The sequence below is a fragment of the Anguilla anguilla genome, chromosome 12 (assembly GCF_013347855.1).
Source record: "Anguilla anguilla isolate fAngAng1 chromosome 12, fAngAng1.pri, whole genome shotgun sequence".
Lineage (NCBI taxonomy): Eukaryota > Metazoa > Chordata > Actinopteri > Anguilliformes > Anguillidae > Anguilla > Anguilla anguilla.
The window spans coordinates 5,975,078-6,002,756 of record NC_049212.1 but is presented as its reverse complement, the minus strand read 5'-3'; the positions used below and the strand labels follow the sequence as shown (position 1 = coordinate 6,002,756).

General features: G+C 42.8%; 1 protein-coding gene across 2 annotated transcripts in view; it reads right to left on the bottom strand.

Moving 5' to 3' along the window:
- Positions 1 to 22,200, bottom strand: part of zgc:172282 (leucine-rich repeat and fibronectin type III domain-containing protein 1-like protein) — a 120,939-nt gene extending 98,739 nt beyond the window's left edge. For both annotated transcript variants that reach the window (XM_035383738.1, XM_035383736.1), the window contains exon 1: positions 21,209 to 22,200. The gene's annotated coding sequence lies outside the window, so the exon portion shown is untranslated. The remainder of the gene's footprint in view (positions 1 to 21,208) is intronic.
- Positions 22,201 to 27,679: the final 5,479 nt, after the last annotated feature.

Genomic DNA, 27,679 nt, shown 5'->3' with positions numbered 1-27,679 from the left:
TGAACTGAAATCTCCCTCTAACCATGAAAAAATACTTTTAAAAAAACCTTCCCTCATGGCCGCATTAAAAAGAACTGATTTATTCATTTCCTAGTCCTTTGGGAAATACTGACAGCCAGCTATTTTTGTGCAGACACCTCTTTTACATGAACTAGATTTCCGACAAGAGCATTTAAATGCAACTTGAATTATTATTTTTTTAAATAGAACGGTTCTGTAAAAGTCATTCCGTTAATGCATAACCTCTTGAACAAGGGGTACACAAAATACAATACAGCCGAGTTGATTATTTTGGTTTTCAAATTATTCAGGTCTATTATTCTTCAACGAGCCAAGTGTATAACGATAAGAAACGGTCCATGTAACTAAACTAGACCACTGTCTAGAAGTATCTATGGTGAAAACGTGGCCCTGTGAATATAAAATGAGACGTGAAACCTCTTCGCTTTCGCGAGAATTTCAGATCCTCGTTCCTCAGATGAATGCACATGGCAGGTTTCGGACACGGTGCGGGGAACTCAAGGCCCCGCCTCTCTGGGAAGCGAGCACCTGTCGACGCGTGCGGCTCACTGGAGCGAGCGAGAGGCCGAGGGAAAGGTTACGTTCACGCGGAGGGGACTAGCGCGACAGCGCCGCTCAACCCTGATCCGCGGGGTGACGGAGTCTGCGGGTTTCCCATTCGCGCGGACACGTCGCTTATTCCACCAATCATCATCATGATTTATCCACCAAAGCCCCGCCCCCCACCCAGTTTACATAGACCCGCTGGACTGTCACTGACAACAGTCTTCGGGGGTGACGGAGTCTGCGGGTTTCCCATTCGCGCAGACACGTTACTTATTCCACCAATCATCATCATGATTTATCCACCAAAGCCCCGCCCCCCACCCAGTTTACATAGACCCGCTGGACTGTCACTGACAGACTTCGGTTCGATTCTGCAAGCACAGTAAGACCTTCCAAACTACCTAACAAAAAATAAGGCATTTGCATATGTATTCTGAAATGTGTTTTTAAACCTCTCTTTGTTGTTTGCCTTTCGGTGATTGCTTAATTCAAGTTTGATGGAGAGAATGAATAAGTGATTAGGACTGAATGCATGATTAGGTACCTTAATCCTGGGTAGGACACTTAATCCACTGCTACATCCACATCAGCATGTTTTACTTTTGCATTTTCAAATAGCCAATCAGCCAATAATCCCACACCTCGTTTGACCATACAACTTAATACAACAAGCATCATTTTAAAAAGAATAAGCTTTGTCATTGTATGTATGCCTTGCCTGTCTACTCACAGTGTTTGCACTGTGAAATGAATACAATTTTTACATATTAATTGTTGCAGTTCAGTCTTGCCTTCCAGTCAGTTCCATCAGTATTTGCTATATGCGTTTAGATTTTCAACATGTCATGTCATTTATGTATTTATAATTTATTTTTATTACAATTTGCAGTGGTTCAATGTTCACTTGTGTTAGAGCATCAGTGTTCTCTTTTCACAGATTTAAACAGTGCTTCCCAGCTGTGGTCATGGAGGGAACTGGTGCCAATCAGTTATCAGCTGACTGTCCCAGTAAGGCAGATGTGGTCAGAACATCCTCATTAAAGTCGTAATTGTCCTGAATTAAGGTTTTTTTTTTTAATGTATTTATTTATTTACATCTATAGGCCACATAGATGCAGAAACAAGGGACTGAACATATGGCAATTATTATTATGATTATTATTATTATTATTGGTTCAAAGAGTTCAGAAAATGGTAATATTTTTAAGACAGCCGGAAGACAAATCGGACTGCAACCTTCCAGGCCTGTTTCAGTCGCTCTGCTTAACTGTTTTACCAGCAGCTGCTGTAAGCCACTTTGCTGAATGCGAACACTGTGGTGTAAGGGTAGTGCCCGTGACTGTGGCGGGGTCAAGCAGCACAGAAACACTTCCTTTCACGTATCCCGGTTAGGGTTGCCCCCAAAACCCGGTTCTAAACAGGGACCGGTTCTAAACGAGCGAAGCCCGGAGCATCGGTAAGGTCCGACGTTATTGGTTCTGCTATCGGTTCTGGAGAAAATGGGTGAGATTTCCATAATGCCAAATAGTTACAGAAACGTCACGTCAAGCATAATCTTACCACTTTCTCTCTCTGACCCTGTTTACACCTTACATTAACATGCATTTCTCATAATCCTGATAACATATCCAGATACAGCTCCCATAAAAGGAAAAAGAAAGTCAAATGGCCAGACCAGATCACATTTGTATTTCAGGAATGAATTGACTACTCAAACACAGGGTGGGGGGTTACCTGAGCTCAAGATCAAAGTTGTTATGCATAATAACCTGCTCTCATCACATCTCTCTCTCTCTCTCCCAATCCCTCCCTCTCCCCCTCCCCCTCCCTCCCTCCCCCCCCCACCCTCCCTCCCTCTCCCTCTACCTCCCCTCCCTCCCTCCCTCTCCCTCTCTCTCTCTCTCTCTCTCCCTCCCTCAGTGCCAGGTCTTTGCACAAGAGGCAGGGCTGTGCTGTGCCTTCACCACATACACTTTGATACCCACACACTGATCCTGACACAGCAGCCTAGAAAGTAAGCGGCGTTCACAAGCACACAGTCTCTCATCCCCATGGCGGAAAGAGAACTAATCGGTCTAAAGAGCAGCTACATTTTACACGAGTCAATGGCGACGACGCTCGTGGCCACAAGTGTAATTAAACCCTTGCCAGTACAGGAGGCGAAGCGAGCAATTCATCAAAACAACGGCCCAATGTAAAATAAATCTGTAGAAATGTGAAATTTTCTACTACTTTGCCCGCAGTCATCCATTTCTCATCCATGGCCCCATCCTCATCCACTGCAGCTATGCCGTACCAGAGCCGCATATATGGAGTTCGCTAGGCTAGGCTAATAGGCTAGGCTCATAGCAAATCATCACAAATAGGCTAATGAATGAAAGCTAATTGCTTTGCTATGCATGCATTTGAAAGATTTGGCAAGTTTTTGAAGGTGACTCAGCCCACTCCACCTCCTTCTACCACTGATCTCAGCCAAGTCCAAACTCCCTTCACGCTACTGGGAGTGGGAGGATGACCGGGGGGGGGGGGGGGGGGGGGGGTTATCAAGTCCAAAGGTCTGTGACCCAGTCACTCAACAGTGAATTCCAAGGGCTTTAGGTCACAGCTAATCAGCCTGTCAGTGAATATACAGTTTTTTTGTGTACATAGTAGTCAAAAAGAGAAGCAGCTCCGTTGTTATAAGTTATTGAAACAGCTAGTCCCACTACTCCACACACAACAACAACAACAACAACAACAATAATAATAATAATTTTGTTTTACTGAGATGATCAAGGTTCTCAACTCCAGACCCTGCAGGAATGTCCTCAGTAACAACACACTGATTCCTGCCCGGTATAATGCTGAAAAGTCCAGTGCTACCACAGAGCTGAAAGATGTTAGCCAAAGTTAGCTATTACAACTGCTGGGTCGATCCGAATAAATCACGATCGCTACCTTACAGTTTCAGCACATTACGTAAGTTAGGGCCGTGAGAAACAGAAGGTCCTTAAAACTGTTTACCAAACACAAACAGGAGATGTAGTGGCAGTTGTGAATTCTGAAATTTGAAAATTCTGGAAGAATCTAGCGTAGAGGTTGGCAAGATCGCTGCAGTGGCCGTTGACAATGATTCCACTATAGCTGTTGCCTTAAAGAAACTCTGTCCAGAAAATTGTATGCTTTGCTCACATTCTCAACATAGCAGTACAAAAGATCTATGAAATCAGTTAAAGAGATCTGGATAAAGAGGTAATCAATGGCTAAAACAGTCCTGAAAGAAAACCAGCAGCTCCTAGGTAAGGAGCCCATTAAAGCATTTCATTTCAATAATTTAATTAAATATTCAAGTGTGATTTGATGTTTTATTTTCATATCAGAACTTCCCCAGCACACACTGATCCTTGACATGAAGGCAAGATGGAATTCGCTCTTCCGTATGGAGAAATATTCGCGAAGCAATACCCAGCAATCCCAGCAACCCAATCCTGCACCCATGGACCCATGACTAAGGAAACAGATGGAAAAGGCCAAACAGGGTCAGCGGAAAGAAAGTATCCGGAAGGCTGAGGAGATCATACAGCTCATGAGTGCCATGTAGACATCTACCCAGCGCATCTCCTGTGACTCCTGCCTGTAGCCAAATCATCCAATTCTCAGGAAACTTGAAGACCTTATCATGGTGCAGGAAGGAAGACACACTGTTTGTGTCAAGAATTGAAGCCAAAGTTTGTGAGGTTTTCCAAGTGCAGCCAGCCCTCGCACGGCCAGGATTTGAGTTACTGCATTTCCAATGAGTGCATTAGCAAGGCATTTCACAGTCCCTGACCCCAATTGACTAATTCAGCAAAACTTGATTTAGGAGAATGGGGTGCGGGTTAAAGATCTGAAAGACGATGGAATTAAATGGTGTGGAATTAAATCGTTTGGGCACTGAAACTGTGAACGGTGATGTTAAAAAGAAGAAGGAGTAAGAAGATCTGAACACTGTAAAAATCTACAAATGATCCATCCATTATCTATACCCGCTTATCCTGGGCAGGGTCGCGGGGGTCCTGGAGCCTATCCCAGCGTGCACTGGGCGAGAGGCAGGACAGGCGCCAATCTATCGCAGTGCACACACACCATTCACTCACACCTATGGGCAATTTTGAGTCTCCAATTAGTCTACCTGCATGTCTTTGGACTGTGGGAGCAAACCGGAGTACCCAGAGGAAACCCACGCGGACACAGGGAGAACATGCAAACTCCACACCGAAAGGCTCCAAGCCGAGATTCGAAACTACGACCTTCTTGCTGTGAGGCGACAGTACTACCCACTGCACCACCGTGCCACCCTCTACCAAATAAGCACAACCCTTTTTTTTTTTTTTCTTTTTACAGGTATGACTCTTTGATATCACACTCACACTGGTGTGGACACTCATGTTCCACACCTCACACAAATGAACATCCCACTCTTCCTGTGAGGATCATGATTATCTTGCTTTTAATCTTTCCACGTGAATATGGAACATGTGAATATGGTATATGGAATTCAAAATTACTTTTTACCCAAAAATGTACTTTTTGTTGTTCAGCAGTCCCAGAAAATGAAAGTTATTATGTAAGACAGTGTTTCTCAAGCACTGTGCAGCAGTCTACAAAGCTAGCTAATTTAGAAAAGAAAGCTATGCATGTAAAAAGACTGGAGAAAAAAGTTCTCAGACAACTGTTAGCCGTTTCCTAACAGCAGAAATAGCTGCTACACAGAGCTGACTGAAGAACAGTGCTCAAAACTGGGCTATTTGGCAAACTTTTGTAGTCAACTCAAACTGTATACGGAAAAGCAAGGTAGAGATGAAAGTCTCCGCAATTTATTCACACAGTCACACTGCAAGGATTCAAACCTGAGCTTGCCCTCTGGCTTGTACCTGTACAAAAGGATACGCTAAATGTTTCCCTTGTCCAAAGCCCATTCAAACAGCACTAACTGACCTTCTCTCTCAGCATTTGGAAATACTCGACGAGAAGTATAAATTCTACTTTTAATCAGTGTCTTATGCATAGTTTGATTGGGCCCTTGACCCAATGAGTTCCTCCGTGATGGAAAGCAGAAAACACACGCCCCTTTAAGCACAAGGCGGCTCACTGAAGAACAAAATCAAATACGGCGACATTTATTTGGACGGTGCTCAGCTGGCCGCTGAAAAGGAGCGTTCAACAGTCACAAATAACGCCAGTGCAGTTCTGTCGCTCGGTTTCCAACGCCCGTCTGCGCCAAGCTCAGCTTCTGAGGCCTGACATACTGCACACGGAGAAGAGCGACGGGCTGACAGCAGCGGGGGCGGGGCTCTACGACTCGTTCACTTCGCTCGTCGTAAGTGCGCGATCCCCACGGAGAGTGTATCCTATTTACTTCACCATTATTATAATAATAATAATCATCATCAGTTTGTGTACGTGTGTAAGAGGGAAAGTGTGTGTGTGTGTGAGAGAAAAAGAATGAGTGTGAGTGTGTTTGTGTGCGTAAGAGAGAAAATGTGTGTGTGTGTTTCGGGGGTGAGTAGAAAGTTATTCGTTTTTGGCTTCTGAGAAACTGATATGCCACAAGATTTTGAAATATTATCAGCGTGCTGCAGGAGTAGAAGGGTACGGAAATGCTGATCTAAAAAAACAAGCTAATTTAGAGCTTGATTACATTTGTCACTCAGGTTTGGTGGGAAAGAATCATTTACAGGGAACGCACTGCACACATAGCATATGGTGAATGCCATGTTTCTCCACTGACTGCAGAAAGTTTTATTTATTTTTTACTATAGTCAGTTTGCATTAGTGAGCAATAGCGTGCAAGTGCCATATGCTGTAATTCTAAGGAGCACAGCAAACAAACTGAGCGCAAAATATAGTCTGCTCCCGCAATTGGGTGAGCAAAGGTCTGTGACTGTACCCTACAAAGACATCCCTATGTGCTCCCATACCTTCATCCATCCATCCATCCATCCATGATCTATTCCCGCTTATCCTGGTCAGGGTCGTGGGGGGGTGCTGGAGCCTATCCCAGCGTGCATTGGGCAAGAGGCAGGAATACACCCTGGACAGGTCACCAATCTATCGCAAGGCACAGACACCATTCACTTACCATTCACTCAAACACTCATTGCTCAAATACCTTGCTCTTTCAAATTCAGCCGCCTCACCATTGGGCCTAGTCCTCAGTTCCCAGTGCTGTGCATTTCTCTCTCAGCGGAAACACGCACAATGTCCTGCTCCTACTGCTTCCGCTGTTTAAAGGAAGCCGGCAGGGATTCAGAGGATTTTGTGGGCGGGGCCAGCGGCCGAAGCCTCCCTTCACTCGCCGCAGGTAATCGTGTTTCAGCCGCTGTGTGATTTCTCTGACCCCGGCGTGAAATCGAACGCGCCGGCGACGCTCCTGGCTCCCGTCCGTCGCTCGGACGTCCTGCCGTTTTCTCGCGGAGGCCGTGGAGCGTGACCGCCGCTTTCGAAACGAGCGGCGAAGGCCTTTTCGGATGCTCGGCTTCCGTTCGTAGCGGGCGTACACCGAATGGCTGAATTCCAGACGTTATGTGCAGAGAGAACGGCTCACATGGCGGGCGGGGTTTATACAGTCACACGCCCCTGCGTCGCGGCCTCTGACAAGTCTAGCCTCCATTTGCTGCCTCATTCATTTCGACGGAATTTTTACATTTATTCTGTGCACTCTCGCCATGTAAAATGATAACAGTACCACTTACTTTTTCAACTCAAATTTGCAAACACAGAGCGCTCCAGTTAGAATAGTAACCTGGCTTAATGCAGTGATAAGATGTTCCTGTTTTAAATGGCGCTGTTGTAGGCTTATGGAAATCTATCTTCAGGTCTTACAGAAACAAGTGGTAGAAATACATCAGACAACTGCGGGGACTTTACAGGTGAAGGAAATTGTGGGTAAAAATGCTTTTTAAGCGATTAGGTTCCCACTTGTGTGCTCTAATGCATTTCCTCTCATTGTATGAGGAGAAGAACAAGATAAATTGTATTTGGGAAAAGGTCTAAGAGCAAATTGGATTCCCCTCACAAAGACACAGCAAATGGAGGCAACTGTCAGTCAGTGACACAGGACCGATTTGCATGAGGAGAAGGGGATTATGGCAGCCAACGTCTGTCTTAAAAGAGCCTGCTCTCCAAGCAACACGTCAGCTCATGTCAAGACGTCATTAACTAACACTCCAGTTCATGTCGCGACTTCATTAGCTAACACTCCAGCTCATGTCACAACGTCATTAACCAACACTCCAGCTTATGTCAAGATATCATTAACCAACACTCCAGCTTATGTCAAGACATCATTAACCAACGCCCCAGCTCATGTCAAGACGTCATTAACCAACACTCCAGGTCATGTCACGACATCAACCAGAACTCAAGCTCATGTTACGACATTATTAGCCAACATTCCAGCTCATGTCACAATGTCTTTAACCAACAACTCAGCTCATGTCAAGACATCATTAAGCAGAGGGTCTAAGGAGACCTGCCTCATGACAGGTGGTGGAGGATGAAGTGACTCCTGGGCCTGTGGTCCAACAGAAGTTTGTCATTTCTTCCAATTCGTCATGCCTGTCAGTGCTCCACAATCTTGTTCTTTCGATGGCACAATCTCCCTGGCTGTTCCTCGTACAGACCTCATATAAACCCTGCAACATGAGCCACAGTGTAACTGTGGGGGCAGGGAGGGGGGTATTTGTGAAGGCACAAACCTACGTACAGACCTCATATAAACCCTGCAACATGAGCCACAGTGTAACTGTGGGGGCAGGGAGGGGGGTATTTGTGAAGGCACAAACCTACGTACAGACCTCTTATAAACCCTGAAACATAGCCACATTGTGACTGTGGGGGCAGGGAGGGGTGTGTCTATGAAGGTGCAAACCCACGAAGAAAGGAAATCTCGAACCAGTGCCTTCGACAGTCTCTAAGCGGACAATGCGGAGGCCCTCTCACCAGGAGTGACCTGCTGGGAGAGAAGCTCACAGCCAGCCGCGACTTTTCAAACTAACAAGTCTGCAATATCTGGGCCAGAGCATCCCAGGCTTAAACCCTTTTTTTTGTGGCCAGCAGTTTTCTTTTTTCCGTCATAAACCCAACCTGTTATTTGTCACAGTTGGGCGGTGAGCTGTAGCAGCCGACTGGTCGAAAGCCTAAAGTGCCCGCTCGGCCCCCGAGATTGTTAGATTAGGGGCAGGAGGAAAATAATTGAAAACACAGCCAGGTACGGACTAGCGCGGCACACCGTGCCCTCACAAAACGCAGGCCCTCACGATGCCACACAGTGTTTCAGATAACGTGTGGACTTGGAGAATTTCAGGTTGCTCAATTCCTGTGTTATCTGCAGGAGGAGATTAAGTTGTATTGACATATTGTCGTGGATGACAAGAACAGGTTGCAGTGAAGAGTGAATTGCTAGGAGCATATCAATCCCTATCATTTTTCAGCAAATGCAAAACAAACTAAAAAAAATAAGATACTCTGTGGTTTTGCAACAGGCCATCATCATAGCCTACCCTGTAGCTTGCGGCTTCCATTCAAGTAAACATTTCAGCGGACACAGGAGGGCTGCGCTCGGAGTATAAACGGAGTAAACACGGTGGGAAATAATAAAGGAATCCTGCCAGATTTCTACCTGATTTACTAACATTAAATCGCCTTCCTTTGAAGGATATTCACTAAAGGTGAATAACCTTAGAGGTGAATTACCCAGCATGCATTTTAGATATTATGCGCGTTACTGTGTACCAGGGAAGGGGGTCCATTCCATTAAATTCAGTCGATTCAGAAAATGAGCAGAAGGGAATTTCATAAATTGAATAGCGCAGGCGAGGGTCCACAAGGATATTTCAAAGTACATTTTGATTCATATTCAAAACTGGCAAATATGAAATGCAGCTGACCCTCAAATCGAATGTATACCGGACCTTGGACGGTTGGAAAAATCAAAGCTAGCAGCTCCGAACAGCCCGGAACATTCCAACATATGTTCAATATGCAACACTGCAAGGGTCCAACCGCAAGATAAAGCCTGGATGTACATTTGTAACAAATTCCCCCAAACCACATGCATATAATTAATGGCAATTTATTAAGGCAAATACAAGGGATTTACTGCTGTATGTATATTAAAACTATGTATAATGTATATTAAAACTATAACAATGTATACCATAGTACTGTATATTTTTGTCATATACTGTGTGTGTGTGTGTGTGTGTGTGTGTTTTACAGAACACTGCTTTTAGAACAGAGGCTTAACCTTGTTAATGCAGTGGGCGTATGCCAGGGGCTGTGCATCACATTACCTAGTATAGGAGGTATAAACAAACCATAGGGTCTACACTGCGGGGCAGTGCTTTAAATTGCAAAAGCCAATGCATATGCAAAGGCTGAATGAATAAAACACATGTGATTAAATATTCCTTGGCTCAGCCATTAGCATACATTATACATGTGCTTAAACACACCGAGACTGTAAAAAAGCCTTTAAAATGCACACGAGGGTTGACCGTCGACATGTATGGTCATGAAGGTAAGTGAGTCCTTTTCTCGTACGCATGTAGGCCGGAGCTGTAAGGAAAACACAACTTAAAAGCCCCGGAAATATGTTTGCCTACACGTAGCGACCATTTACAAAAACCGGTCGCGATGCTGTCAAGTTCACGGCGTGGCAGTGTCACTTAGAGAGAAGCACACCGGAGGCAGCACCGAGTGCACTGGTGTGAATGAGAGGTTATCATCTTCAAGCGCAATCATGTTATCCTCACAGTTTATTGTTTTTCTTTTCTCCCCCCCCCCCCCCTCCCCCGAAGCCATTAAAACCGAGACACATAAGCAGATAGTATGGCTGGCTATCAAATGATTTTTTTGAGAAAGAGTTAGTCAAACGAATCATTTGAAATTATGTCCATTCATGTTCAGATTTGAAAATCAATGCTTGAGAGCACCAGAGTAGCTGGGAAAGAGTATTGACTGACCCCGTAATGTAACCAAGGAACTTATTTCATTTAAATGACCAAGGATTTTGTTAAAAGCCATACATATATTCCAAGTTACTTGATTTTATTTGAACAGATTATCTATTTACTTTGAGTGCCTAAGGTATAAAAATGTCCCAGTAGACGCTAGGGAACTGCTTCCAAAGGATCAAGCACAAGATTTTAAATGCAAATATCTTTCAGCCATTAATGCTAATCAGTGTCCACTGGGTGAAAAACAGCAAAAGCAATATTGTCACCACTGTTAAGCTCTGACCGTTGGTCTGTGTTTATTAATCATGTCTTTCTGCAGCCAAATCAGTATATGTGAAGTATGTATGATCGGCCCAATGAAGCTAGCCTTATTTACACATTCAACGAAACAGGAAGTTTCTGCAGATTGTTTTTTTGAAAAAAACCTGGATAAAATAATAAAATTAAACGCCTCTACACCTGTGCACAGTTTTTTTTCCTCCCTAGTTTTTCCCCCATAAGTTTGGAGAATTCAGCAGTTGTTAATTTCCTTGCTGACCTGGATTTGAGTAAGAAAACATTCCACTTGCTTTCAGTTGTAAATCACAGTTAAGGCCAAATGTTCATTAAAGCCAGGCTTTAAACTGAGGCACGAAGATGCTTCAGTGGCAGTTAATCTCCTGCTAGATCATGTGACAGATATTAAGTTAAGGACCAGGACGTACCAGGAGAACAGCTGTTGGCCCTCAAATGGCATTTAAAGTGGCCGCACTGTTTTCAGACTATGTGCCTGGCAATCTGCAGTGAGCCTTTCCAAGGATCTGGAGAGAGATCCAGGGGCACACACCATGGAGGATCCAGATAATGGGTGTGATCCAAGGGGCACACCAGGAAGGATCCGGGGGGGGGGGGGGGGGGGGGGGGGTCAGGGGCACACCATGGAGGATCCAGATAAGGGGTGGGATCCAGGGGGCACACCATGAATGATCCAGAGAGGGGGGGGGGGTTTCAGGGGCCACACTACGGGGGATCCATAGAGGGGGGCGGGATCCAGGGGGCACACCATGAAGGATCCAGATAAGGGGTGGGATCCAGGGGGCACACCATGAAGGATCCAGAGGGGTGGGTGGGGGGTGATCCAGGAGGCACACCAGGAAGGAAGCTTAACATAGCCAGGGTTTCTTGCCGTTAGCTGGCTTGAAAAAACCTAATAACTGTAATCAGGCTTAATCTCTATCACAAAGGTGGTTTTTCACACTGGATGGTGTCAGATCTTTAGACAAAATGTAATATTAGACAAAGGGAGTAAACACAAAACACATTTTGAAAATAATCTCTTTTAATTCATTAAGAAAGTCATCAAACACCCATATCACCCATACCTTAAACTTAATAACTGGTTGCCCCACCTTTAGCAAAAATAACTACAACCAAATGCTTATAATTTGTTATCAGTCTTTCACATCGCTGTGGATAAATTTTAGCCCACTTTGGGGATAATCTGTAATAGAGCATCCAGGTGCTTCATTGCAAATGTGAGATGAGCATTGATGTTTCTCCTCCTTAGCAGTGGTTAATTTCCTCCGCCTGTTTTATTCCCTCATGAATCTCATTTTTGCTCAGTCTCTGTCTCATTGTACAGTCATGAACACTGACCTTAGCTGAGGCTAAAGAGGCCTGCAGTTTTTTGGATGTTCTTCTGGGATCTATTGTGACTACCTGGATGAGTTGTCATAGTGCCCGTGAAGACATTTAGGCAGGGCGGACACTCTCGGGAAGATTCACCACTGTTCCAAGTGTTCGCCATTTGGAGATAATGGCTCTCACTCAGTCCAAGAGCCTTATAAATGTCTTTGTAATCCTTTCCAGGCTGATATATTTCAACAACTTTCTTCTCATCCCTTCTCAAATTCCCTTTGATTGTGGCGTAGTGTGCTTGTAGAAAGTTTGTTGTGACTATAACATTCTGATGGTAAGGTTCAATATGAGTAAGGTGTAGATTCAATCAGCTGAATCTAATTATCAGTTATCAGGTTCATTGCTAGATTGAGTAACTAATGGGGAAATCACTTTTTCACGTGGGAGAAACAGGAGTTTGATCATTTTTCTCAATAAATCAAATTATGAATTAAAAATGTTTTGTGTTTATTTTGTGTTTACTCAGTTTATTGTTGTATAATATTACATTTTGTGTTAAGATCTAAAACCATTCAGCGTGGCAAATCTACAATTAAAGAGAAAATCAGGAAGGCATATACTTTTACATGGCATTGTACAATTACCACTGTTGTGTATCTGCTGATGTTGACCAAGGTATTGTTAAATGTCAAATGTCTTCTAACCCACCCTAAATCATGTGAGGTGTACGGATACGACATCTTATAAACTTGTATTCTGGCCACTCGGGAGATGCCCCACAGATGGTGACTTTCCACGATTTTGCTCATGGGGATGCTCTGCAACTTGTGTAAGCAGCACAAGCAGTAAGTGAAGAGAGGCAAGGCAGAAAGGAGTTTTATTGATTGAGGTGCCTAGCCCCAGTCTGCAATCTCACCAGCAACCCCCCCCCCCCACTCCCCAACATCTCACCACCCCTCTAACAAAGAAATCCTGGGGGAAATGCTGCAATGGTTACCCAGTGCGAAACAATGTGTTGGGGGGGGGGGGGGGGGGGGGGGGCGGGGTCTGAATTTCTATTTTAAATGACGTGCTACCTAAACAATAGCCAAGATATGCTTTTAAATACAAAGTTGGGAAAGCAGCCATACAGTAGACTTCAAAAGCACATACTGAGGCCTACGTAAGAGTGAAGATCACAGAAACGGGCCATATGATGGGTAGTACAGAGCAGACAACTTCAAATGCATTGAGAACAGACCTGGGTCAAATACGTTTTTGTTTTGGATTCAAATACTTTTCTGCGGTCTATTGATCTTTCCTGGTGTAATTGAGCCTGCCAATATGACCTGAAGATGGGGTTTGCACTTTTTGAGAGTATTTCATTGGTTCCAATAAACCTTACAGTTAAGCGTAGAAAAGTATTTAAATCCAAAACAAATACGTATTTGACCCAGGTCTGATTGAGAATATGCAACAACAATAAGGTGCTGGGATTACTGAATCTTTTAAAAATATATGTATTCTATTAAAAAACAGGCAAAAGATCAAATTTGTTTTATTTAAGTGGCAACAAAGAAAAATTCCAGAAAGCTGTCCTTTAATAAGTACAGGAACACCTCTGGTCAAATTTTGTTGCCTTGTTTTGTCACACCTTTTCGAAGTGAAAGCTCTCATTGATGTTTGCTGAGAATTAGATGTGCTCGGGCTCAATCTGCTAATGTGGGTTCTACAGGTTCGTCACTCACAGTCACTGTTGGTGATTATATCTCAGATGATTATGGATCATTCCAGTGCTGCTGGAGAACATTAGCTCAGTGTTGCAAAGTCTACATTTGACTTTGTTTTCTAAACCCTGCTCAAAGTCAGAGCAAATGGCACCATTTCCTCCTGTTCTTTGCAAAGCATTTTGGGGGATGCCCATTTGATTTTGGCCATTTGTGCACGCAGACACCGACATCATCACCTGAGAGATGTACAAGGAACACATTTCCCATGTCCATATCACAACCTCGCTCAGACGTCAAAACTGACACCAGATCAGCACCGATGCTTTCAAACACCATCTTACGACAATGCACAGTGCGAACAGGACACCATAAAAAAGAAAGTGGCTAGAAATAATTAAAATAACGTCGGTGCTTAAAAAAATGTGTTTAATCGCTTAGAGATTTCCAGTGATTAATCGGCACAGCCCTAATTACTACAGCATCTCAAAATTAATTTTAGTAAAAGCGGAGCAGGAACACAGATCTTGTAACCCGGTAACGCGTGCAGCAGGCAGATGCGGATGGTGATGGGATGTCACGGGTTATTTATAACCTCAGCAAAGGCTTCCTGTGGCGGTGAGGGGGGGGAGGGGGGTGGGTGGTGATTACTGAGGGTCTGGACTGGAGCGTTCTCAGGAGCACTGCACGGATACGTTTCTGAGGGTCTGATTTACGGTCCTGCTCATATAGGTAAAGAGGGTCAAGCTTGGTGTTAATCATTATCTATCCGCTTAGCGGAAACCACCGTCTTGTGCTACTTATACTTCTCATCTTCATGACAATTTGCACCGTGCCGTATTTACTGTGCAAGTCCCTGCAGCTTCACCGCAGTGGTTCAGTGTCAAGAGCGTCAATGGCAGGGCCCCACAATAAGACCTGTGTGCCACAGGTGAGTCATAGTCTCAACCTCAGACCAGCCGTGAAAAGTGACAGAGGTTTCACGAAACCAAAAATACGCAGAGCTACTCTATTACATCTGTCACTCACAGATTTGAGCCAATCTTTGTTTTGTTGAGGAGTGGGGGAAAAAAACCCTTCCAATTGGTTAACGGGAGCTCACTGGCAGCTCACCGCAGCTCGACCCGACTCAGGGTTCATGGAAGCCTCCTCTGGTCATCTCTTCCTCAGAGAGCAGGAGCGAAAGGGGTTAGCCTGGCTCTCAGCCTGGAGTTCCAGTTAACGGGAGCTCGCTGGCAGCTCATCGCAGCTCGACCCGACTCAGGGTTCATGGAAGCCTCCTCTGGTCATCTCCTCCTCAGAGAGCAGGAGCGAAAGGGGTTAGCCTGGCTCTCAGCTTGGGAGTTCCAGTTAACGGGAGCTCGCTGGCAGCCCATCGCAGCTCGACCCGACTCAGGGTTCATGGAAGCCTCCTCTGGTCATCTCCTCCTCAGAGAGCAGGAGTGAAAGGGCTCAGCCTGGCTCTCAGCCTGGAGTTCCAGCTGCGTGCTGTGGCTGGGTCAGGCGGTCCCCCCGGTGTTCAAGCTCCTCCGAGGGCCAGCGCTTTTCACAGCACACAGCCCAGGAGACCGAACGGGGCTCGATCGGGATCAGCTGAATAATTGAGAGCCTGCGAAATACCCACTGTCAAGCATTAAATCCAGAATGTCAAGTTGCCGGAGTCAGATATGTTTCGGGGGGGTGGGTGGGAGGTGGGGGGGGGGGGGGGGGGGAGCTGGGTGCGGTAAGAAGCACGCGGAGCCGAACAGCAGTGTAATTAACTGAGGGATCAACGGCTACTCCACAAAGCACAATTAGAATTCCCAGGCACCTCCACCCCCGGACCACATTTCATACGGTGACTACAGAATATCTACTGCAGCAGCAGAGCAGAACTGGTCTTTCGTTTTAATTTACAGACAGGAACAGCCTGATAACACAGAGGAGAGAATGATGAAATCATCAACATTCATGTGATGCCACGTGGATATCCAGGAAGTAGCTCTCCATGCACCTTCTCAAACAAATAGCATTTTCTCACTTCCTAACAAAGGTGAAAAAATTCTACACTCTGAACCACCAATGGCGATGACCAAAGAAAATTGGAAATGTTTTTTAACAAGGATAATTGTAGGTTTGACACAGTGAATGACATGTCAAAGAACTACGTCCCTTGTGTGAGCTGGCAGTGAACCACCAATGTCAGATTGACATGGAAAATGTCACACTGCTCCACTGTGACAGCTAATGACCAACGGCACTCATGTCCTTTGACATAAACGAAAATGTCACTTTGACCTGAATGTTTTATGTCCACTGTAAGAACTGTTAATGAATTCTCACATTGTTAATGGAAGGTGGGCTTGTTGAGAACACGGGCCCTCTAAAAGAAGTGTCCTCACGCCCTTTTTTTAATCAAATCTGAGGTGAACACATTGGTATAACACTAAAAGTAGCATCTCATGAGTTGTGTCGTTAAAGTTGCAATTTGAAATCGCTATTTTTTTTCCCTCTGTCGTGAAACTACAGTAATTTTCTCAGTAAGATACAAGGGTAATTGCTGAGCAGTAGCTCCCTGCATCTTCTTATTTTTATTAATAAAGTTTATTTTGTTCTGAGGTGCACTGTAAATTTCGTGACTTCCAGTGCAACGAGACAATTTATGGTCGTGACTTGATCATGACCATAAATTCTCTACCACTCACTCAGTACACAGCCCTGTACATGGACCAATTCAAGAAGAATCCCATGCAACCAGTGCAGAAGAAACAATGCTCTCTTTCACCCAGCCACCTCCATCCTATAGCTCCTCAAACTGACTGAGTCTTCCGCAGAGCGAAGCCTTTCAATGCCACCGATCTGTGGCTCTGACATGTTTTTAACAGGCTTCTTCCACGAATACGCACACAAGATGAGGAGACAGAGCTCGTAGGCCTCTGAGAAGAATGCCCTCCTGTTTGTACGCATTGGCGGAAGCTTCCGAGCACACAGCGGAAGACTTCGACAAAGGACGGATCGCGGAGAGATCAAACGCGTACGGCCTGCAAAGCGATCGATAGCCACATGTCCCTGGGCACCCACTGCATTTGGGCAATAAAAACCTTGGCCTGACAGCTCTGTTGCACTTCATCCTGAGCAAAGCAAAGCAATTCAAAAACAATTATATCTGAATCCTGTGGAAAAATCTGCTAACATCTTCATTCAAGCGAAACGCAACACGCTTTATCATCAACACATTTAAGGGAATGTTACTTTTTGCCGCCAATTCCACATTTATTTTCAGTGACCAGGAGCTGATGTCATTCCATAAGTCACAAACAAGTACTAAAAAATAAAGTATTAATATGGGTTTTAAATGTATTTTTCAGATTAAAGGGCAAAGGGCACTGGAGTTAGATGGAAGGGTTCCTAAGCTTTATCTGCAACCAAGCACAAGCATTTTCAAGGCTGTGGGCTTTTTGTTTGCTGGGCCAAACTGCCAGCTTAGAATTTCTAAATTTTGATAATAGTATGCTGGAAAAAAATGTGCATGGACCTGGGTGGAGATTGTCATCACGACCCAGGGGGGTGAGAGAGAGATTGGAGAACACAGTCCAAGGGGTGGGGGGAGGGGGTTGGAACCCCCAATTTTTGGGTGTACCAGTCAAAAACTGGGACTGCCTTGGACTCCCAGGAGACAGCATACCCCCCACCAGGGTGTACTCGGAATCGCCAATGGAAATGACAGCAGGAAATTATTCTTAATTTTCCCCTAATGTGTTTGATTCAGTTTGATATAGTGAATGACATGGCATATCACTAAAGTTACTGTCCATTCACATAAATGATAGTGTCAGCTTAACAAGGGAATTATTACTTTGTGCCACTCCAAGCCATCATTTCCAAGGCCATCACCTTGGTAGCTGTTTGGTGCATTTTAAGAATCAGTCAGGCTTCATTATCTAAAGCCTTCTGAATCTTTAGGCAATTTATAATTCTTCTTCTTATTATTATTACTATTAGTAGTAGTAGTAGTAGTAGTAATAGAAGTAGTACTAGTAGTAGTATTAATAGTGACAGCATATGTTTTAACTGGCATTATTCCTAACTCTGGTACTCACATAACAATAAAAATAAAAATAAATAAAAATGTGGTTTTTAGGTTTGAGTAACTGAATAGGAGAATTATTTTTTTTTTTTTTCTTTATTTTTAAATACCAATTTTTTTTAAAAATTGTTGTCTTCTCAGCATCCCACCCGAGGGTAAACGGGGTTGATGGCCTCCTCGGTGTCATCCAGCGTGTCAGGCTCTGAGACCATCCCAGAGACGCTGAATCTCTTCACCACCACACACCAGATGTTAATCTTTGGATAAACGCGTCTGCCAAATAAATGTAATGCAATGTAATATTCAATTATGTCATCCACCCCCATTTCCGATTCCACCTTGACGCTTTGTTGCGGTGCTGTCGTCTCCAATGAATGAGATTGAAAATTCATACATGTGCTAACAAGGAGACCGAGCAGGACCACCTAGAAGAGGGTGGGCGTGGAGAGAGCTGAATGCGTCTGTTGAGATTTGCGCATTGTTGTACCGTGTACTAAATATAGCACCCCATGAGAACCACTGAAAAGGGTCCAATTCAATCAATCAAAAATATTCTACTGACATTCACGAACCACTAACAGTAAATTTTAGTTTTAAGTTAAAGGCAACTCAAATATACTCACATTGTAGTTGCACTGGGGAAACAGTTTGGCTACAATGGCAACCCCCAACCCAGCAATTTTTATCAGATTTGATTTAGATCTACTTTCTTTCAAAGGGCAACCAGAGAGGAGAAGCCAGTTGGCAGACAAGATCAGAATTAAACCTGTACCATTTCCTTCCACTGCTCCATCATTCCAAAGCCAAGCTACCCAACTGGGACAATTCGAGCACTTAAATGGTGAACTCGCGAACAGATGGCCTCGCCATGTGTCGTCCTTCTAAAAACGTGCCCATACAGATAGTGGCGGGTTACCGCTCGTTTGAGACCCACGGAAGCTCAGCTGGCGACAGACTGCCATTTTAAGCAACCCGGCCACCCTCTCTATCACAGAGCATTCAGCGAACAAAAGACAAGCTGTCAATCTTACGCCATGAATAGCGGATCTCTGGAGATAGATCACCCGCACGGCACCTACGCTGTATGTCAGCTTGAAGTCTGCCGAACTTTAAAACATGTCACATCAAGCCCGATCTCCAGCATCTCTCGAAATAGCACAGAGAAAGAAAATCACGGAGTTGTGATCCGTCTCAGAGATGGTAGTATGTGACTGCTGAATGTACAGAAGCGAACATATATAGGCTACAATTTGAAAAAAATAAAAATACATTAAAATAAAATAAAAAAGAGAGAAGTTATGTAAAAACACGTTCGTTTCAATAAATTGAAATGTATTGGCCAGATAGATTGAATGTGCGGACAAAACGGACATACTGCATATTGCAGCACACTCAGAACTTCTTTTCAATGGACAGGCGGAAAATATCGTCTCAGGTGCAAATTAAAGGGCCCAGTGGCAAAAGTAATCGCGATTGGAACACCACAGCCCCCTACCTGTGACGAAGAATAAGACATGATCGGGCGCTGCAGTTCGATATTCAGTAGGCTATTATCTTCAATTAATACATTTAAGATATGCCGTATGTGTTATTACAATCACACACACGTACACACACACACACACACACACACACACACGCACACACAAACATATACACACACACACACACACACAACAATGGATGATTCTTTAATTATGTTTCCGAGGTAACAAAGTGTGGTATATTATTGAATGGGAAAAACACGTTACAAACCACGGAGAGCCTAGCATATTAAAGCACATGTACTATATATGTGGTACCAAAGGCTAAGATATATGTAAAATTAATCCAAAACAGCTCAAATGGAGTGAAATGCGATCCCCGCAATTAAAAGGGCGCATTCCAATAGACGTTGTAATCACTCGTTTAACAAAATTTCATTTTCGAGTGCATTTGTTTCGGAATCGCAGCATGTCCAGCACACCACGGACCATATCTTGGCTTCTACCAATTGGTAATGCCAGGCAAATTGCTCAATCCCCTACCTAATCCAACATAATATTTGCTTCGTGGTACATAGCAACCGCTGGTAGGCTATGGGGAAAAATAGGTATTCTCCCCAAGTTAAATGCAGAAAACACATCTAGTGAAAATAGCCAATTTTCTAATGGGGCTCGGGGAAAATGGAACACGCGTATTCATCCTTTTATAAATTAACAATAATTATGCTGGGGAATATTTTGGCTGTAAGAAGTTTAAAAAATAACACGCATTTTAATATTTTACTTTAAATGAACAATATTGTGTTTTATGCGATACGGGTGCACTTCGGTGTTACCATTATTTTAAATAACCAGTTTATTGCTGAGCAAACGGTATACTATGGGGACAAACTAGTAGGCTAATATACAATTCTCTTATGAGCACCAAATTTAGTTTATATAGATTTTGCTTGGGATCCACAACCATGCCGCAAAGTAACGTTTTTTGTCCCCCCCTTTGGGGCAACTTGACTTACCAAGGTGCAGACGCGCTCACAGAGTGTGCAACCTCTATAGAAACCAAGTCTCGCCCTTTTCTGATGCAGAAACGCGCACCAATGCGTTTACCTTTGTAGAAACATTGCTTCATTTGAGACGAAACTGCAATATCCACCCCAGATAAAAACATGTACGATACACCACAGTATTAGAACACCACTGCTATGTGTTCTTTGCACGACTTGAGCAGATGTTAGCACAGAATACAACATCACTTACCACCGGATACACGCTCGAGATGCAAAGAAAAAAAAAACCTATAGGCTACTTCAGACCGCAAAACCGCTTCTGCTAGATAATCCACAACTGACTGGGAACCTTTCATACAAAATTCCTCGACATGTAGGCGTCACAAGATAACATCGTGGATGAGTAGAAACTTCACCAATAACAAATTTAACCATCTTTATTTTAGTTGAACGTGATCCTCTGTTTCAAAAGAGCTATATGAAAGCACTGCCGCTTGGACATATTGTTCCACTCGTGTAAAAAATGCGGCTGGGTAGGTTATATTTTTTGCTACACTGCACAGCTGACCAACGAGGCACTGAGTTTGTATGTGGACTCATATATCATAACCCTATTTTTTGCCCATCCCTCTTAATTGTCTTACATTATGCCCATTGTTACATACAACTTGAGCGTTCCGGAGACTCGTTGTTTAATTCCACGACGTTTATTTCACAGCACAATACCATCAAACCCGAATGTGTTCCAGACCATATCAAAGTCGTGTAATGAAAATATTACCTGTGCGACGGTGCTTTTGAAAGGAAAGTGGTTTTACATGTGAACGCTGATGGTTACTTCTCTTCGTTTAGGTCGAGTTCCCTCTCCTTGCAGTCCTCTTTCCGACTTTAACAATCTCCTGCGCTGTCCGTCAGCGCTGAGGTGTAATAACGCGAATCCAATGGACTGTAGTAGACGGGTAAAATCGTAAGAAAACGCCGCCGTGTCGTTTTAAGTTGCGGAGAGCAGAAACACAACCCCATACATTGCCTTATTTTTCTCGGCGGCGATAGGGAGCTGAGAACTCTTAACGACGTCTCATTAGAGTTCTTGCGTTTCAATTAGTCCCATCTAATTCGAAATCTAATCGAGTCTTTCATTATAGAATATTTATCGATATCTACAACTGGCATGGCTTGGATGTCAAAAATCAAGGATATGCAGAATAAAAGATTATTTGTTCTCGGCACCCACAGAAAAAGATGGTAAAATTCCCAAAACATGTGCTTGCAACCCAGTAGACAGATTATATCCGCGTTTTGTGGTCGTTGGTGTTGTTTTCAACAAGCAGGAAAATCCTTTTCAGGTACATCCGAGGAAATATGCGCTGCTGTACCTGCACCCCGTCTTTTACGCTGCGGCAGCAGCGAACATTTAACGGCTCTCGTCCCCCTTACATAGTTACTGGCATTGTAGGGATAGATTAACGCTGCCTTGCAGTTTTACCACTTCTCCGGGTGCGCTCAATATCCCCGCGTCCTTCAAAGTCAAACAGCCATGTAGCAAGTGGAATTTCTTTGCCACGCAAACGGTATCCGTCATTAGTGATATAAAAATTAAATCCACAAACTTAGTCACTGCGTGATTTCCTTTGGCAAAGAATTAATATAAAGAGATGCATTTACCACAGCCCGAGAGAGTGTGGGACAGCCTACGCAATCCGCTGATCAAACCTTTATATTAAATCAGCTGTATTGTCATCTTGGGTGTGTATCTTCGGTTTATGGGAGGAGGTTGAGGGTGTTCATGGGCGTAGTTTTCTAATATGAGCGACTGTCAATCAACCTTGAAGCGTACAAACTGTAAAACGGCATCGTCATAATTTAAGACAACTACAGGAGCCGCTCTGTCATATTAATTCAGTTTATGAAAACGAGTGGACAAATAGGTTATGTATAATGACAGGATTACGCGACGTTACGGCACCTTACCAAAAACAGCGATCGTAGAAAAGGTTCGCAATCCTACATTCAGTATGAAGCTGAACATTAATTGCGATAAAGTCATCCCTTGTATCCCCGATATCACCTATGTGAATAATAAAACAATATTATAAAAGTATTATCTAAATCAATGGTATTTGTCAATGGCAATGACTGGGTACTATTAGGTCGTTTTGAAATAAAATACTTATTTAAAATATGTGTAACTCTTTATCACAAAAGCACCACAGCTTACTATGTCCAGATAATGACATGAAAGACAATGAAAGAATACTAATCTACAACATCTAATAATAATCTATTGTAGTAAATTCCAGTTAGTCATTAAATTTCTAATAATAATAATAATAATAATAATTCATTTATTTTTGGGTTAAATACGTTACCTTACAAATCCCCTTTATTCAACTTAAGATTAGTTGGAGTTATACTTTGAATATTGGTGGCTAGGTCGGTTTGCTTGGTAAAAGAACTGGGCCTGTACTGTACAGGTTGCTATTTCAAATCTTATTTCGGCACTGCTGCATTGCAATTCAGCAAAGTCCTTAAGTTTAAAGTGAAAAAGAGGAAACCTCATGTAATTTACCGCCAAATTTCAGTATCCGTGCGCCATTCTGTGCTCGAAGGCTTGTCACATATACACTCCACAGCAAGGGATGAATTTAGCCGGTGATGGGAGGAAGATTTGATGTCTATATTGAAACAGCCGTGTTGGGAATTGTGTGAGGACATTGGAATCTTCCCGAGGTTTCTGATGAATAGCATCTAGCCCAAAGTGAACTTGGTCACTATGGACCTCGATTTAATGCCTTATCCAAAAAAACAGAGTGACCTATGGCATAGTCCCTCCCTACCAGTCTTGCACTGGAGTAATGGGCTGTGTGCACACTTAACCATACTGTTAAGTTTGCTTATTGAGTACACTGGATGAGAAAGTTAATTTGGCTCAATTTTTTTTTTGACTCCGAATATAATATACTTAAAAAAATATATATCTCCAGAATTTTCGCTGAGTGCATTAAAGAGCATACTTTTCAGGAAGTAAACAAATATTTTTGTACAGTAATCATGACGCGCAGCTTCACTGACGTTTCAACAAAAACAATAACAATGACACATGAGCAGGGACGGGACATCTTAGGACACTTCCACAGTACGGTTGGAAAATGGTGTGGAGGATATACTGAACACTAAACAGTACGCAGTTTGCTAGTACACAGGACACGATAGACAGGGCTCAGATTCAGACACAGCTGTAGGTTCAGTTTGGTTCAGAGATAAGACTGCCCCCAACTGGTGCACAAACACCAATTCTAGCAGAAAAAAAAAAAAAAAATCTCCCATCCAATTATAAGCCCAGTACCCCTTACAAAGACTGGATATTGCAAAATATGTTCATGAGTACACTGTGTGAAATAAATATTAGTGTATTATCTTATATTTGAAAAAGTTCACAAATATACAGTAAAGCATATTCCATTTCTGTAAGGGCTGTTCACAGTTACAGCCATAAAGGAGTAAAATGTTGGTATACCTGCTGTAAAACAAGGCTAGCAGGGGATTGCTTCAGTAAATTTCTCACTGCATACATGGATGTTGTGTAAAAACATTTCCTGTGTAAGTTCATATTGTAGGCCAAAGCCATGCTCTTCCATTGCCACTTCCGCCAAAAACACAGCAACTCTGAATCTGACTAATAGCCTGCACTAAATAGACGCAATTACATGCAATTTTAGTCTCGTAAGTTTTTTTTTTTAACCCGGTACTCAGGAATGACATCATCAGTGAATCTGAGATTTTAAGCCATTTCTGGCATCCCAAATGTACTTGCTGCAGTTAACTAGACCTATGTTCTTCTGATTCCCCCCATAAATCAGAGACCATATGTTGAGAACCCGAACACACAGCCACTCTTAAATATTTCGGTCTTGTGAAACTCCATAGGGTCATAAAAACATTGTAATAAAGTTCCTGGTATCTGTACACAGGTATTTCACTTTCATCACCAGCTGCTAATGCACGAAGATGAGACAAATATGATGTGGAAGGCTGTGCTGTTATTCATTGTGAACATCAGCATTTTCCACCATGCTATTTTATTGCATATACATGACTATCTCTTAAACTACTGGAACCTGACACAGAGTTTTCCATGAGCAAAAAAAAAAAAAAAAAGGAGACAGAAACAAGCTTATACTAGCAATTAGCCACATTTAATCAAACAGAGTTTCTGTCTAATCATACTTAATTAATTACCTAATTATCATGAATAATGCCCCAATAATTGAGAACATGAGCTCAGACATGTTTTCACTATATTACAATAATTTGTGGCTTATAATGCTTCTGTTTGTAAGCCTCCTTAGTATTGTCAAGTTTAGAGGCAGAATTAAAACCTGAATTATTATTTTACACACATCTGCTTTCCACACTACCTGATATTTGGGTCTGTATATAAAAAAGAGAATAAATCAATAAAGTATGATGGGAAAAAAATACATTTCCCAGATCTAGATGTAGCCAAGAGACAGAGCTGTTCCTTATGTTGCTGGCCAATCCTGGAACAAAGGGTAACATTAATGCTGACAGACTATTGGATGAGGAGGGTGTATAGGGCATGGAGGAGGTGCATATGAAAGTAACAGGGCATATGTTGTGCGGTAGCACGCAGTGTGCAGTATGTTTGTATGTGTGCGTAGGTCTGTCCTCCGATGTAAAACAGTGATTTTTTCAAGGTTAGCGGGTTGGGACCCAGGTGCAGAGTAGGAAAAAACACTGGAGGCTCAGGAGGTAATTTTCCAAACAAGACTTCACTTTCACAACAAATAAAAGGCAGGAAACACGCAGGGGAACTCGAAATACTCAAAATACTTGAAACGCGGGGAACAAACAGAGGGAAGAAAACAGTCAGGACAGATCACAGGAGGATGCAACGCCCGAGTCAGGGAAACAAAGAATTTAAATAGGCTGGGTCACACTTGGAGACAATCACAGACAACGAGCAGGCGGGTGCAGAATGAAACAAGACAACGAGACACAGGAGAAAACAATGATTGAATAAATGAACAGAATAACGAGATGCAGGTAGACCAAACTAAGGGGCGCGAGACAGGACAAAAACTACGGGGAGGCGGGAACAGAGGAGGCACAACCGTGACAGATTTTTAAACCTCAGTATCCGCCATTTCAAAACAAGTCTCAGTGCCATTTCATGGGGGAGCTACACTCGCCATGGGCTTGCTAAATGCTGATTTTAGTATACACCATAGGTAATTTATGCCATTACTTGTAGTTAGTAGTGCATTAGTTAATGCCCATTCATGTGATATTATTGTAAAGTGTTACCAATTAAACTGATCAGCCCTAACACAAACATCAGCTTGCTCTTCTTCAAGGTGTATGAGGACAAAGCTTTGACACCTGCCACAGCCCTGTATATGTAGTGTGCACAGTAGTTAGCACTCTGTTTAATTTAATCAGTCAATTACACTTGGATAAATATTACACATATATATATATATATATATACATACATATATATATATGAATATAATATTATATGAGAATATGGAGATGGCTGACTCATCTGGCCATATCACCTTTTTCCACATCGCTGCAGACCAGTGCCTATGGTTTTTTCGCCGCTGAACTCAAAAGTACATTGGTCTTTGTAATGAGGGGTATATGCTCTGCATCCCTACTATATTATCCCTCTCTATGTAGCTGTCAACAGTCTGTTCTTGCTGACAGTCTGATCACACCCTGCATTGACATTCTCTGTCACCTGAGTTGCACTTCTGTTTTTCCTTACAATCGGACTAATACACAAGCATCACGGTCATCGAATGTGTATTTTGACCACAATTTCAGACCCTATTTACTGATCTTTCCCATTGGTCTAAATGCAGATGTCACTTTAATCACCTTTCCTATTGAAACACAAGCCAGTTAAGCAGTCTTTGTGAATAAAGTTCCCGCCATTCATGCCCAAATAATGAACCCTCTTTCAAGGTCACTTAGATCTTTTCCTTTTGCCAACTTGATCCACAATCGTGGTTAGCTGGGCCTGCTTACTGATTTTTATGCATGCCACAGAGCATGATAGGATGTTAATTGCTTAATTGTGTCATGCAGTACACCTGTATGGGAGCATCTGCATACATTATGATTCTCCACTCATTTACTCTTTCCTTTAATTTGTCACATGTCTGCCTATATCCTTTCATTTGAGACTTTTGGCAAAAGCTAACATTTCAGTTAAAACATTTTATTTTTATTTTTTATTATGTAATTTTCGGTATGACAATTAAAGTGGCCTCATGTGGTTTCTTGTATAATAAGGAAAGCAACCCTCCTACGGTGTAAAAATGAAAGTATGTGCATTTTGTGACACCTTTTAATCTTACGTTTTGAAAAATGATATTTCTGCTTTTGTTATTCATAAAATGTCTTGTAGTCAATCATGCTTCACTGACTATATGAGATTGCAGATTATTGTTCAATACCCAGAAGAATAAGAATGTAGAGGTGATGTTTCAGCAGCTACTCAAAGGGAAGCTGCTCCAACTGAAGACGCATGGAGCTAGAGATGCGAGGGATGCTGAATTCTGAGTGGGGTTCGTGTGCATCATGAAAACCACACCCAAGCACTCAAAAAGGCAACTGACTACTGCAAAACCCTTCGGTCAAACAAACACATTTTAATACATCCCAAATGACCTTACTACAACTTCAGGCAACTGGATTCAATTTGAAGTTATATTCCTCAGAAGTGACAATTGATTGTATTCATAATATTTCTTTCAAGTTTCGACCCAGTTTTAACCACAAAATGGTAATAAACACTATTCAGTTATAGTGACCTGTTCAGCAGACAAGGACAGGGTGGGAGTGTATCCTGCGCTGATTAGCATTCATATCCGTAAGACACGTCATATGTAAACCATTCCTCATCACTGGCTAGAAAAAAAAGGTATTTCTTTCTCTGCATCTTGAGAAGGGGCAATGCTTATGCATTTTAAACTCAGCCTGCACATAATATACATATTAGAAAAGATTTCACTGGACATCAAGTTTTTCTTACATAACTAACACCCAGTTAACCCTGCCCACTGAAACCTATACAATAATTATTTTGAAATATTCCATGGCTGTTTGTGAATGCAAGAAAGTATGAAAACAACACATCCGCAAAGAAGTTTCCTGGACCTTTAAGGATAGTTTTGTAAAGCTACTGAAAACCTATGGATATTCAGTCAAAAACGCAAAG